Here is a 10,565-nt window from a genome sequence, read left to right on the forward strand (position 1 = left end):
GGAAACCGTACTGTATATAGCTATAACGTATACTTCCAATGTTAGCCAAGTGATTAACCTTTTACCTAAAAGTTTGATAAGCCCTGGGTGGACTAAACACACACACACACACACACACACACACACACACACACACATACAGACAAACACATACGCAAAAAAAAGCCGTAATAAAAGTAAGAGTTCAGGCTTGTTCTTTTTGGTGCTTGAGAGTGATGCCTTCAGGTGGTGGCACCGATATTAATGGCTGCTCCACTGCCCGGTAATGTAAATGTCCTTCAGTTCAATCCCTGTCCCCCCAAAAGAGGATTTCCATCCACTGGGTTCAAGTTTCAGATGAACCTGGGGCTGTCGCTTACCTCTTCCCAATCTAGCCTGCCCCGTCCCGTCAACGTATGGGTACATTGCAACGATTTGCATTTGCCAGTCCCGGCGACGTACCGGTACATCGTGCAATTGCAAAGTGCATAATTTCGACAATTTTCAAATTTCGCGCTTGATTTGTGGTACGTATCCTCGCATGACCTTCCCCTACCTGCCACCAGGCGGGGACACTCGGCGACCCCGCGTGACCTGCGCTAACCCACCACTCATCCACTCACCTGGTAGCAACGGTCCTGCTCAGACATGGCTAAGAGAGGTCTCTCAGAGGGCGAAATTCAAGCCGCCCTGGATGCCTTTACAGGCGACAGTGATTCCCCACTGGACGACGAGGTTGTGAATAAAGATTATGTGCAGCAAGAGGAGGAAGAAACCACCAGCAGTGACGAAGAAGTCCCGTCTCCCAGGAAGCGGCAGTACGTGACTTACCGTGCTGCTAGAGAGGGGCAGTAGGCCAAGAAACCACGTGCAACATCCTATGCCTATCCCCAACGTGATTTGGAACCAGATTTCGATGACGAGGACGAGGACGAGGACGGAGTTGTGGGACGTGCTGCCACGTGGTAAGGACGTGAGGTAATCACTCATCGTGGCCCAGAGTGCACACCACATCGGAGGAGCAGGTATAGGTCTAGTATTTTGTTTGGGGAGTTAGGAAGTGCCGTGGAGGGAGTGGGGAGTGAAAGGGAAAGTACAGGGAGGATTAGGGAAAGTGAGAGTGACGTGAGTGAGTCATTGCTCTCCCTAGGTAGTGTGAAGCGGCGTAGTGTATCACGTGGGCGAGTGCGGGTGCGTTCAGTATCACGTGGGGTTGTGATGGAGGGGAAAGGTGGGGAGGAACCACTCCCAAGCACGTCTTATGCTCCCCAATATCCCCTAACACGTGGTCGAGCTAGGGTGCGTGAGAAAGCACATGGTGTTGTCATGGAGGGGAAAGGTGGGGAGGAACTATTCCCCAGCACATCTTCTGCTCCCCAATATTCCCCTACTTCATCCCCACAGCCCCCTAATGTTCCTCAAGGCCGTAAGGGTAAGGGAAAGGGAAAGGGTAAAGGCAGAGGGAAGAGGAGTGACAGTGAGGAAGCCCTCCGCACTCCTTCTCCCCCACCTCCCCCACCAGGATCTCCGCCCCACCCAGACGAAGGCGGTGATGGGGATGATGGGGACGAGAGATTTGTGGGATGGAATTGGGAGGATGGGGGTGATTTTTCTCCCCTCATTCACCCCTTCACTGAGCAGGGGCTCTCTGGCTGCAATGCTCCCGGAATTCACCGTAATTCCACCAGGTTGGATTTTTTCCACCTGTTTTTTAGTGAAGCATTTGTGGAGCAGATTGTATACCAAACCAACTTTTTTGCAAGCACCCAGCGCCTTGAGAGTGAAAGATTGGGAACAAGGAGTAGGCATTCTGTCATATATGATTACCCTGTCTCCCTTTCAGAAATGTTCCTATTTTTTGCCCTGGTCTTTTTGATGTGTGTTATACGAAAGAACAGAATTCCTGCTTACTGGACAAGGGACCCTGTTATGTTTACCCCAATATTTGGGCATGTGATGAGCCGTAATCGGTTTCAACAAATTCTAAGTCGCCTCCATTTCTATGATGCTCATGATCCTGCAAATGCGAACGACACTGATAAAATGAGGCGAATTAGGTTGGTCTTTGATCACCTCAGGCAAACCTTTCGTTCCTCATTCTATCCCTATAGAGACCTCGTCATAGACGAGAGTCTCGTGTTGTGGAGAGGCAATATTTCATTTAGGCAGTATATACCCAGCAAAAGGCACCGTTTTGGGTTCAAGATCGTTGTTATGTGCGACTGTAGGACTGGATACGTGCAAGACATAGTCTTGTACACCGGTGCACAGACAGACATAATAGAAGATCGAAGTATCGGACTGTCGGGAGCAGTGGTAAAGACGATGATAGAAGACTACCTTCATCGTGGTCACGTCCTCTACCTGGACAACTGGTATGCTAGCCCTCTTCTCGCTCGTTATCTTCACACGCATGAAATGGGAGTCTGTGGAACCGTGAAGGTAAACCGGCGTCACATGGCCAAGGTAGGGCGGAAACTTGGAAGGAATGAGGTTGTCTTCTTCAAAGCCAACAACATCCTTGCAACTGTGTGGAACCACAATAGAGAAGTAAGCCTCTTGTCAACAGTTCACAACCCCTTGATGCACCGTACTGATTCCGTTGATTACCGTAGCGAGAACAGGCGTCATATTTGGAAACCTGAGTGTGTCATGGACTATAGCATAAGCATGCGCCTCGTGGACCAGTCAGACTCCATGATATCGACGGTAGAGTGTGCCAGGACCACGATGAAGTGGTATAAGAAACTGTTCTTTCACTTGCTAGACATCACTGCTCTGAATTGCCACCACCTTCACGCCGTGACAACAGGAGTTCAGGAAACCTTTGAAGGGTTTGTGAGGGAGCTCACAAGAGAGATGTTTGCACGTTATGCTGTAGAAAGGTCCCAACATCGCACCCGCACTGCCCCTATTGCCCAAACTCCCCTGAGAATATCTGGCCGCCATTTCCCCACTCCTATCCCTCCCCAGCCAAACAGACCTAGGCCCCAATGCAGGTGTCACGTGTGTAGCAATTCCCGGGTGAGACTCACGACACAGAGGAAGGACACCCGCTATGAGTGCTTGGAGTGTGACGTGGGTCTCTGTATTCACCCATGTTTCAGCGAATATCACACGTTGATGCAATTCTGATATGGTGTGAATGCGACAGGACGCTGAAACTATGAAGTAAATGCGACAGACAGACGCTCAGTGAAATTATCAGTCATGTTGATCTCCAAATAGTAGTATAAAGTGCATACGGGTATAACATAAGTGCAAAAATTGTATGTAAGTGTATAAATATGCTGTAAGTGGAAACATACATAGCGAGGGTTTTATGATGCGATATTCTGTCGCTCAGTGCAATAAATACGGCCGGTAATTATATAATTAATATTATTGGAAATGCTTACGGGTATAATATAAGTTCAAATTATTGTAAGTGCTGAAATATATTCTAAGTCAAATATTCATAGAGTGTGTATAGAGATGCGATATCCTGACGCTCAGTTGAATTAATAAGGCCCTTAATATTGAAAATATAAGTCAACAAGTGGGAAAATGTGTAATATATGTGAAGAATTAGTATATAAGTGTGTGAGTATTATGTTGGTCGAAACATTCATTGCGAGGGTATTTTCATGCGATATTCTGACGCTCACTTGAATAAATAATGCCAGTAAGTATGTACAGTGCAGTATAGGGGTGTAAACGTGTGTAATGTAAGTGGGAAAGTATAATTGGAGTGAATAAATAAAGTAGAAGATGAAACACGAGTGTTTGAGATCGTGGTTGCTACGTGAATATGCGCTAGCATATCGCTAAATGCCCTCGTAATGAATGTAAATAATTGAAAACATTTACAGTGGTGGAGGAAAGGTTCTATGTAAAGGGAAAAATAATAGGAAAGTACGTTGAGTACACCGCTTCCCGTCCGATCAGCGAAGTTAAGCAACGTTGGGTCTGGTTAGTACTTGGATGGGTGACTGCCTGGGAACACCAGATGCTGTTGGCATCCCTACGTGTCAAGTGGGGTTGGTGGAGGATTAGTGCCCCTCCCTGTAAAACAATTAAATCTAAGCCCTTGGCCACCCCGTTTGGGATACATGGCGTCTGGCAATGAATGAATGAATGATAAAACAATTGGATATGTTGAAATCCGAGTCATAGCGAGTACGCTTACTAAGCTGATGTGTGCTAAACTTATGCTGCATGTCATCATAATGAATGAAAACATCTGAAAACACTTACAAACAGTTGTAATTGGTAAAATGTCATTGAAACAGAAGTATACAAGTAGAAAAAATGATATGTTGACTGATACAAGAAACTTAGCATATAGCATGTTACGACTCGGACCTAACTCGCTATGCCCACGTGATGGTACAATGCTTATTTTTCATATATATGTGTCTGAAATCCATTATGTTGTTACTGTTATTGTTTATTAGTTCAAATTCAATAAATATAGAGGTGTTGTGTGTTGTTTCTCCCAGTATTCCTTACCATAGAAAACGTGAGTGCCTGACATGTCCATAAAAGAATACGATACCTGGCGCGGGGGGACCTCACCTGTTCTGACCACTTATAGACCACGGTAAGCCCTTTCTTGGTGATTTTCCTTCGTTTCTCAACCTAAGTGGAAGTTTGAGCCAAAAAAAATTTTATCCAAAAAGACTCGGGACTGGGGGATGTCGGAGGTGCGGAAAACCTCGGGGCGTGACGGGCTAGACAACTTCCATATCCACTCCACAACAATCTCACCCCCATACTTCAACATTTCACCACACACTTCATCAATTCCTGGGGCCTTTCCCATCTTGATCTTCATTGCTTCCACTACTTCCGCCCTACTGATCTCTTCCTCCCTCTTCTCATCTCTTCTTCTCCCAAACATACCCCAACCACTTATACTCGTACTGCTCTCACTCTCTACATTCAACAAATCCTCAAAGTACTCTTTCCATCTCAATTTCTCTCTCTTCTCCACCAACAATCTATTGTTACCATCTTTCACACCCCTACTATTTCCCCTTTCACACTGTCTTACTTTCTTTACCTCCTTCCAAAACAATTTCTTACTCTCCCTCCATTTTACACTCAGATTCCTCCCAAACTCTTCATCCACTTTCTTCTTACTCTTCTTCACCAATCTCTTCACCTCCCTTCTCCTGCTCACATATACCTCTCTCTTCTCTCTCTCATCTTCTCCCCTACTTCTGCTCGATAGCCATTCACTATATGCCTTCTTTTGTTCCACAGCTCGTTTCACCTCATCATTCCACCATGCCGTCCCTTGCACACCCCTGCATCTCCTCCTTACTCCACAAACCACCTCACACGCTGCACCTATCTCTTCCGTGAATATCTTACATACGTCTTCCGACCCTTCCATCTGCTCTAACTCATACCTTCACAATCTTTCTTCCATTATGCTCTTATACGCTGCCATTTTCTCACTATCTTGCAACTTCTCTACTCTTCTTTCTAACTCAAATGTCGTAATGCGCCCCAGTGTGTAATTATGCTTGGAGACAGTTCCCACATCATTTATATACTCTCCGAGAGTGTCCCTGGTCAGGTGGGATAGTTACAAATAGAGAAAATGAATAAAATGGAGATCTTCTACCTCAACTCGCAGGCTGTTGGCGGCAGCTGATAAAGTCTACGGCGTTCCTTGTAACATTTCAGCTGCCTGCCGAGAGAAAATCGACCTCAAAATCGATCTTTTAGGCTTCTGTGAGTACTTTTATGGTTGTTTTCCATGTTCTCCATTATTCGTACCTGTCTAGTAAATAAAGTCTAAAGTTGGCTGGCACTACGGCTCCATGAAGGTCCCAAGTTTGTGGACACGTGGCGGAGATTTAACTCTGAAATTTTACAAGACATATATAAACAATACAGTATAAAAAAGGTTAACATCTAATCCTACCATCAAGCTTCCAATGGATTGGTGGAGAGGGAGAATAAAAGAGTGTTAGATGTACTATGTCACAATCTAAATGAGAATTATGCAGAGGTGGAAGCATCAATTATATAATTGTGCAATTAGCAAGTCTATTGGGGACACACCTCATTTAATTATTTACGGAACAGACAAACATCTCCCAATCGAGATAATGGAAGGCGAGCAAATCCCTATATACAGTTGTGATGATTACCCTAAACTTCATATAGGTAAATTACAAGAAATACACACAATGTTTAAGAAAAAACTAAAGAGGTCCAAGGAAAAATTGACGGATTTATTTAATCCCTGAAGATCAAATTTTTCTGAAACAATGTTGCACCCCTGCCGCAGTGGTTAATTTTTCAGCTTCTATCAAGGTAATTTTTTTTTTGTCTTACAGATTTCAAGAGCTTTAATTTACACACCTGCAAATGCCAGTCTCAGTCCTCTAGGCCTAATGGTTACCACAAAACCGCCTGTCAGATATTATAAAAGTACCCCCTCACAATAAGACAGAAAACAGAAAGACATCAGTGGAAGCCTAGGTTTTGCTGAAGAACCTTTCCAAAGTCAACAAATTCAATATAAAATATGTTTCTATTGATGAAACTAGGTGCAGGAGTCAGCATAAGGGGGGGGGGGGGAAATCCCAATGAAAAACGGCTAAAAACTAATTTTTGCTAAAGGACCTTACCAAACCCGATGAAATCAATCTATAAAATATATTTCCATTAATGAAACTAGATGCAGAAGTCAGTATGAGAGTAAAAATTAAAATGGTGAGAGTAAACAGACAGGCCAATCATAGCAAGGAAATTATTGCGTCATATTCTAAACAAAGAATTGGGAGGGAGGAAGGTGAAGGTGGGGTGGGGGGTCTCTGGTGTGGGCGAGGGGAGGATGAGACACACCCACAATGAGAAGGAGGTGGTGTGGAGGGTATTATGGTGGGAGGAAACACACACAAAACGATCATAGCAGGGAAACTGCTGCGTCATTCGATATAAAAGGGGATAGGATGAGGCAGAGGAGCGTAGGCTCAGGAGGAGGGGGTTAATGGGCATGAGACATCCCCCCATATGATGTAGATGTGGTATTAGTGGGTAGTTTGAGTGGCAGGGGACAGAGCTGGCTATATCCAATCAGCCAGAGTGAGGTGGAGAAGTTGCTGGGGGGGGGTATCCCCCCTACAGACCTTGTGAGGGGATGGGATCTTCCTTCCCACCACCTCATCCCTTTATTCTGGTTGAGTAAGAACCAGTTACGTCATAAAAAGGGCTGGCTTAGTGTTCAGCAGTTTTTGACAGACTTCTATGATCGTCAGTGGCAAATTTGCAAACTGACGATCGTCAGTCATAGTACTTTAGGGGTTAATAAGAAGGCAAAGGAATCAGATATGAACATGGTTGATAATGTCTATGGCACCATTCACACTAGAGACAATAAACTGTCACTGAAATTTGAAGGCTTACATAGAGTAATAAAGAGGACAGCCAATAAGATATTGATTAAGTCACTATTGAGTGATGAAGAGAAACTAATTCATATTGATCATTTACAAAGGGTATCAAGAAATTTAGCTTGCAATTATAACACATTGGATACAACCGAAATGCCTAGTACATACGATGAAAATAAACCAGAAGAAATTAACACATCGGAATAAATTATGATCACTTATCATAGTTACAACTAATACAGCATTTACCACAAGATATTTACAAGACCTAGGAATCGATTTAGACTCCTATTATAGGTAACACGTTGAACAGGTAAGGATAACTGAAATGTTCATGATCACTATCATCTCCTTTAGCATGATCCGCTAACATCAGGGGATTAGCTGTCTACTGAGGTTATTCTCTCGGTAGGTAAAGATGAGGGGATCATTCCATGGATTCTGATGTATCTGATGGTATCAAGAGGATCTCCTCATTTACAGCCTCAACAACAAGTAACACAAAGTTGTCTTATTGCACCAACAGCCTTTACAGTTGTTGTACAAGATGTAGTGAGTAATGAAATTGGTCTGGACATTCTGTTCAACCTACCAGTCATGCTGGAGAACATAGCTAGGCCACTTAGGACTTTAGAAGCAGCAATTAGAGGATGTTCTTCAGATGCTCACCAAACACAAGAAGTGGCTGAAATGATTAAGTTAGAGGTCTGGAAGTTAAAACAGGTGTTGTACAAGATGTAGTGAGTAATGAAATTGGTCTGGACATTCTGTTCAACCTACCAGTCATGCTGGAGAACATAGCTAGGCCACTTAGGACTTTAGAAGCAGCAATTAGAGGATGTTCTTCAGATGCTCACCAAACACAAGAAGGACATCCCAACATGTGGGAGTGATACAATTAGGCAAGCAAAGGTCACAAATACACGTAACAAACGTTGTTTGCTCGATCTAGGTGGAGCAATTCTAGGTAACATTTTTGGGTTGGCTACAGAAAATTATCTTGAAGAAATAAATAACAAATATAACAAGATTGCACAAATGATCTAACATCACCGTAAGCTAGCTGATACCCAGAACGGTGTAATGATGACGACTGTAAAGAACCTACGAAAGACAGAGATATCAACTCGAGAAATTGTGGAGAAAGTAAATGCACTGGAAGGAAATCATACACTTTTCCAACACCTCTCGGCAATAATGGAAGATATTGGCATAATACTTTAGCTAGACAACACTAGAACTCATTATTAGTCTTTCATGAAAGGAATTGCTAATGCTGGTAACAGAAGGATCACCATTAATTTACTTCCAATTCCCAGTCTACGTCAAATAATCAGTCAGGGCATACTTAATCATGGTTGTGAAGCCATTGTTTGTGGAAAGGAATCTGATGATATATTATCTATACTTAGAAGCAACACTCACAGCAACATCAATAGTAGCTCATGTACCATTCATAACAGATTATTTTTTCACGGTCTGTCAAGTATACCGTTTTCCCTCAAAAAAAAAAAAAAAAAAGATAACTTATTAGTCACCATAAACACCAAAACGGAAGTCATCATGGTGTTCAGTAAACAGGAAACGGCCACCTTCGCTAGTGGAACAACAATTGAACATAAATGTCACACATTATTGCATGCATTTCACCTTTGTCCTGCGTTCATCTTCACGTTTCAGCCAGCTGAGACAGTCCCTTGTGAAAGTCACAATATCCATTATCACTGCAACTTCAATTTGCGCCAGATAAACTCATTCGTCGTCAATGCATTGGACATTCACAGTTCTTCTGTTTCACTCAAAATGCATTAGTTTTTGTGGCATGCCCAGACACACCTCCAGCCCATGCATCAGCATCTGGTTTATACATATCACCAGAGTAGTGTGCAGTACTAACACCTTCACTGTCCACCTTACCTGGTTAAAACCACTAGGCCTATGCTATTCTCAACCATACACATAAGTACTTCCAACCATTACCTAAGATGAATTTAGATATGAGTACACACGTTATGTTGACTTAACCCAAGTCTGAAACCATGCAACTGATAAACAAACAGTGCAACCTTGGTAGGAATACAGTAAGATTATGTTCAATCCATACTATGCTTCCAGCCCAAATTCAGTCAGGTTTGTAATTTTCTCCATCATCATTTCCTAATTGCTATTGATTATGCACAAAATCAGGTCTCAAAGGTTGTACTTTACAAGTGAAACCATCTGAGTAAATATTGAACAGTAAATATTGTATATATATTTTAAATAAAATAACAAAATGTAGGGTAACATATACAGTAGTATAGTCTTATTTTCATTATACATGTATTCATTTTCTGTTATGTAGCTATGTCTCTTCTATATAGATAGCAAGTCCATCATATATACAATTGACTACTGTAGACTTACTATTGTATTACTATTATATTACTGTTGTATGAATATTTACATATATATATAGCGAGAGAGAGAGAGAGAGAGAGAGAGAGAGAGAGAGAGAGAGAGAGAGAGAGATGTGTATGTATCTATCTATCTGTGTTACGTGTGTAAGAATGTTTATATATTTTTGTGCATATTATAATAGTACATGTACGTATAATGTGTGCTTGTCGCCAGGCGCTGTGTGTGTACGTCGATGTTATGTACAATTACACCTTCTGCGCGATATAAAATGACACGAATGAAGGTTTTTGATAACAGCCTCCTCCATTGGTATCCCTGAATGTGTTTGTTGCATATTTATTATAAGCTATATCCATTGCTTCTCCCATGCATTTTTCTACCTTGTCCTATTTGGCAACTCACCCACTGTCAGGCTTACCAACCCTAGCGAGACAGCCAGGTTGTTCAGTATGAAACACATTGGACCCCCCTGTAACGATAGTTTTTTTGCTGTGTGTATACTAGCATCCACGCACATGCACTGGCTATCACGTTGTTGCCTGTCAGTGCGTGTACATTTAGAAAGTGTTAGTTACTTCTGTTTGCTGTCTTGACGTGGGTGTGTCTAAAATTGTTTTTAATATCAGTGACTTACGGTGGAGCTTAAACTGGCAACATAAAGATTTGTAATCACCAGCAATATTTATAACGTTTGGAGTGGGGGGGGGGGATTCATTTGCTTAACTCTTTTCTGTATATTTGTTGTCTGGCCTTCAGCTGCGTGTTGATGAGTGCACATGGCCAGAGGGTATA

At 42.6% G+C, this 10,565-nt stretch overlaps 1 pseudogene; it reads left to right on the forward strand.

Annotated features, from left to right (window-relative positions):
- Window positions 1-3,861: 3,861 nt before the first annotated feature.
- LOC145398824 (5S ribosomal RNA) lies at window positions 3,862-3,979 on the forward strand (annotated as a pseudogene).
- The last annotated feature ends 6,586 nt before the right edge of the window (window positions 3,980-10,565 follow it).

The sequence above is a fragment of the Coenobita brevimanus genome, chromosome 46, assembly GCF_032717465.1.
Source record: "Coenobita brevimanus isolate Jiangsu-jjx chromosome 46, ASM3271746v2, whole genome shotgun sequence".
Taxonomy (NCBI): domain Eukaryota; kingdom Metazoa; phylum Arthropoda; class Malacostraca; order Decapoda; family Coenobitidae; genus Coenobita; species Coenobita brevimanus.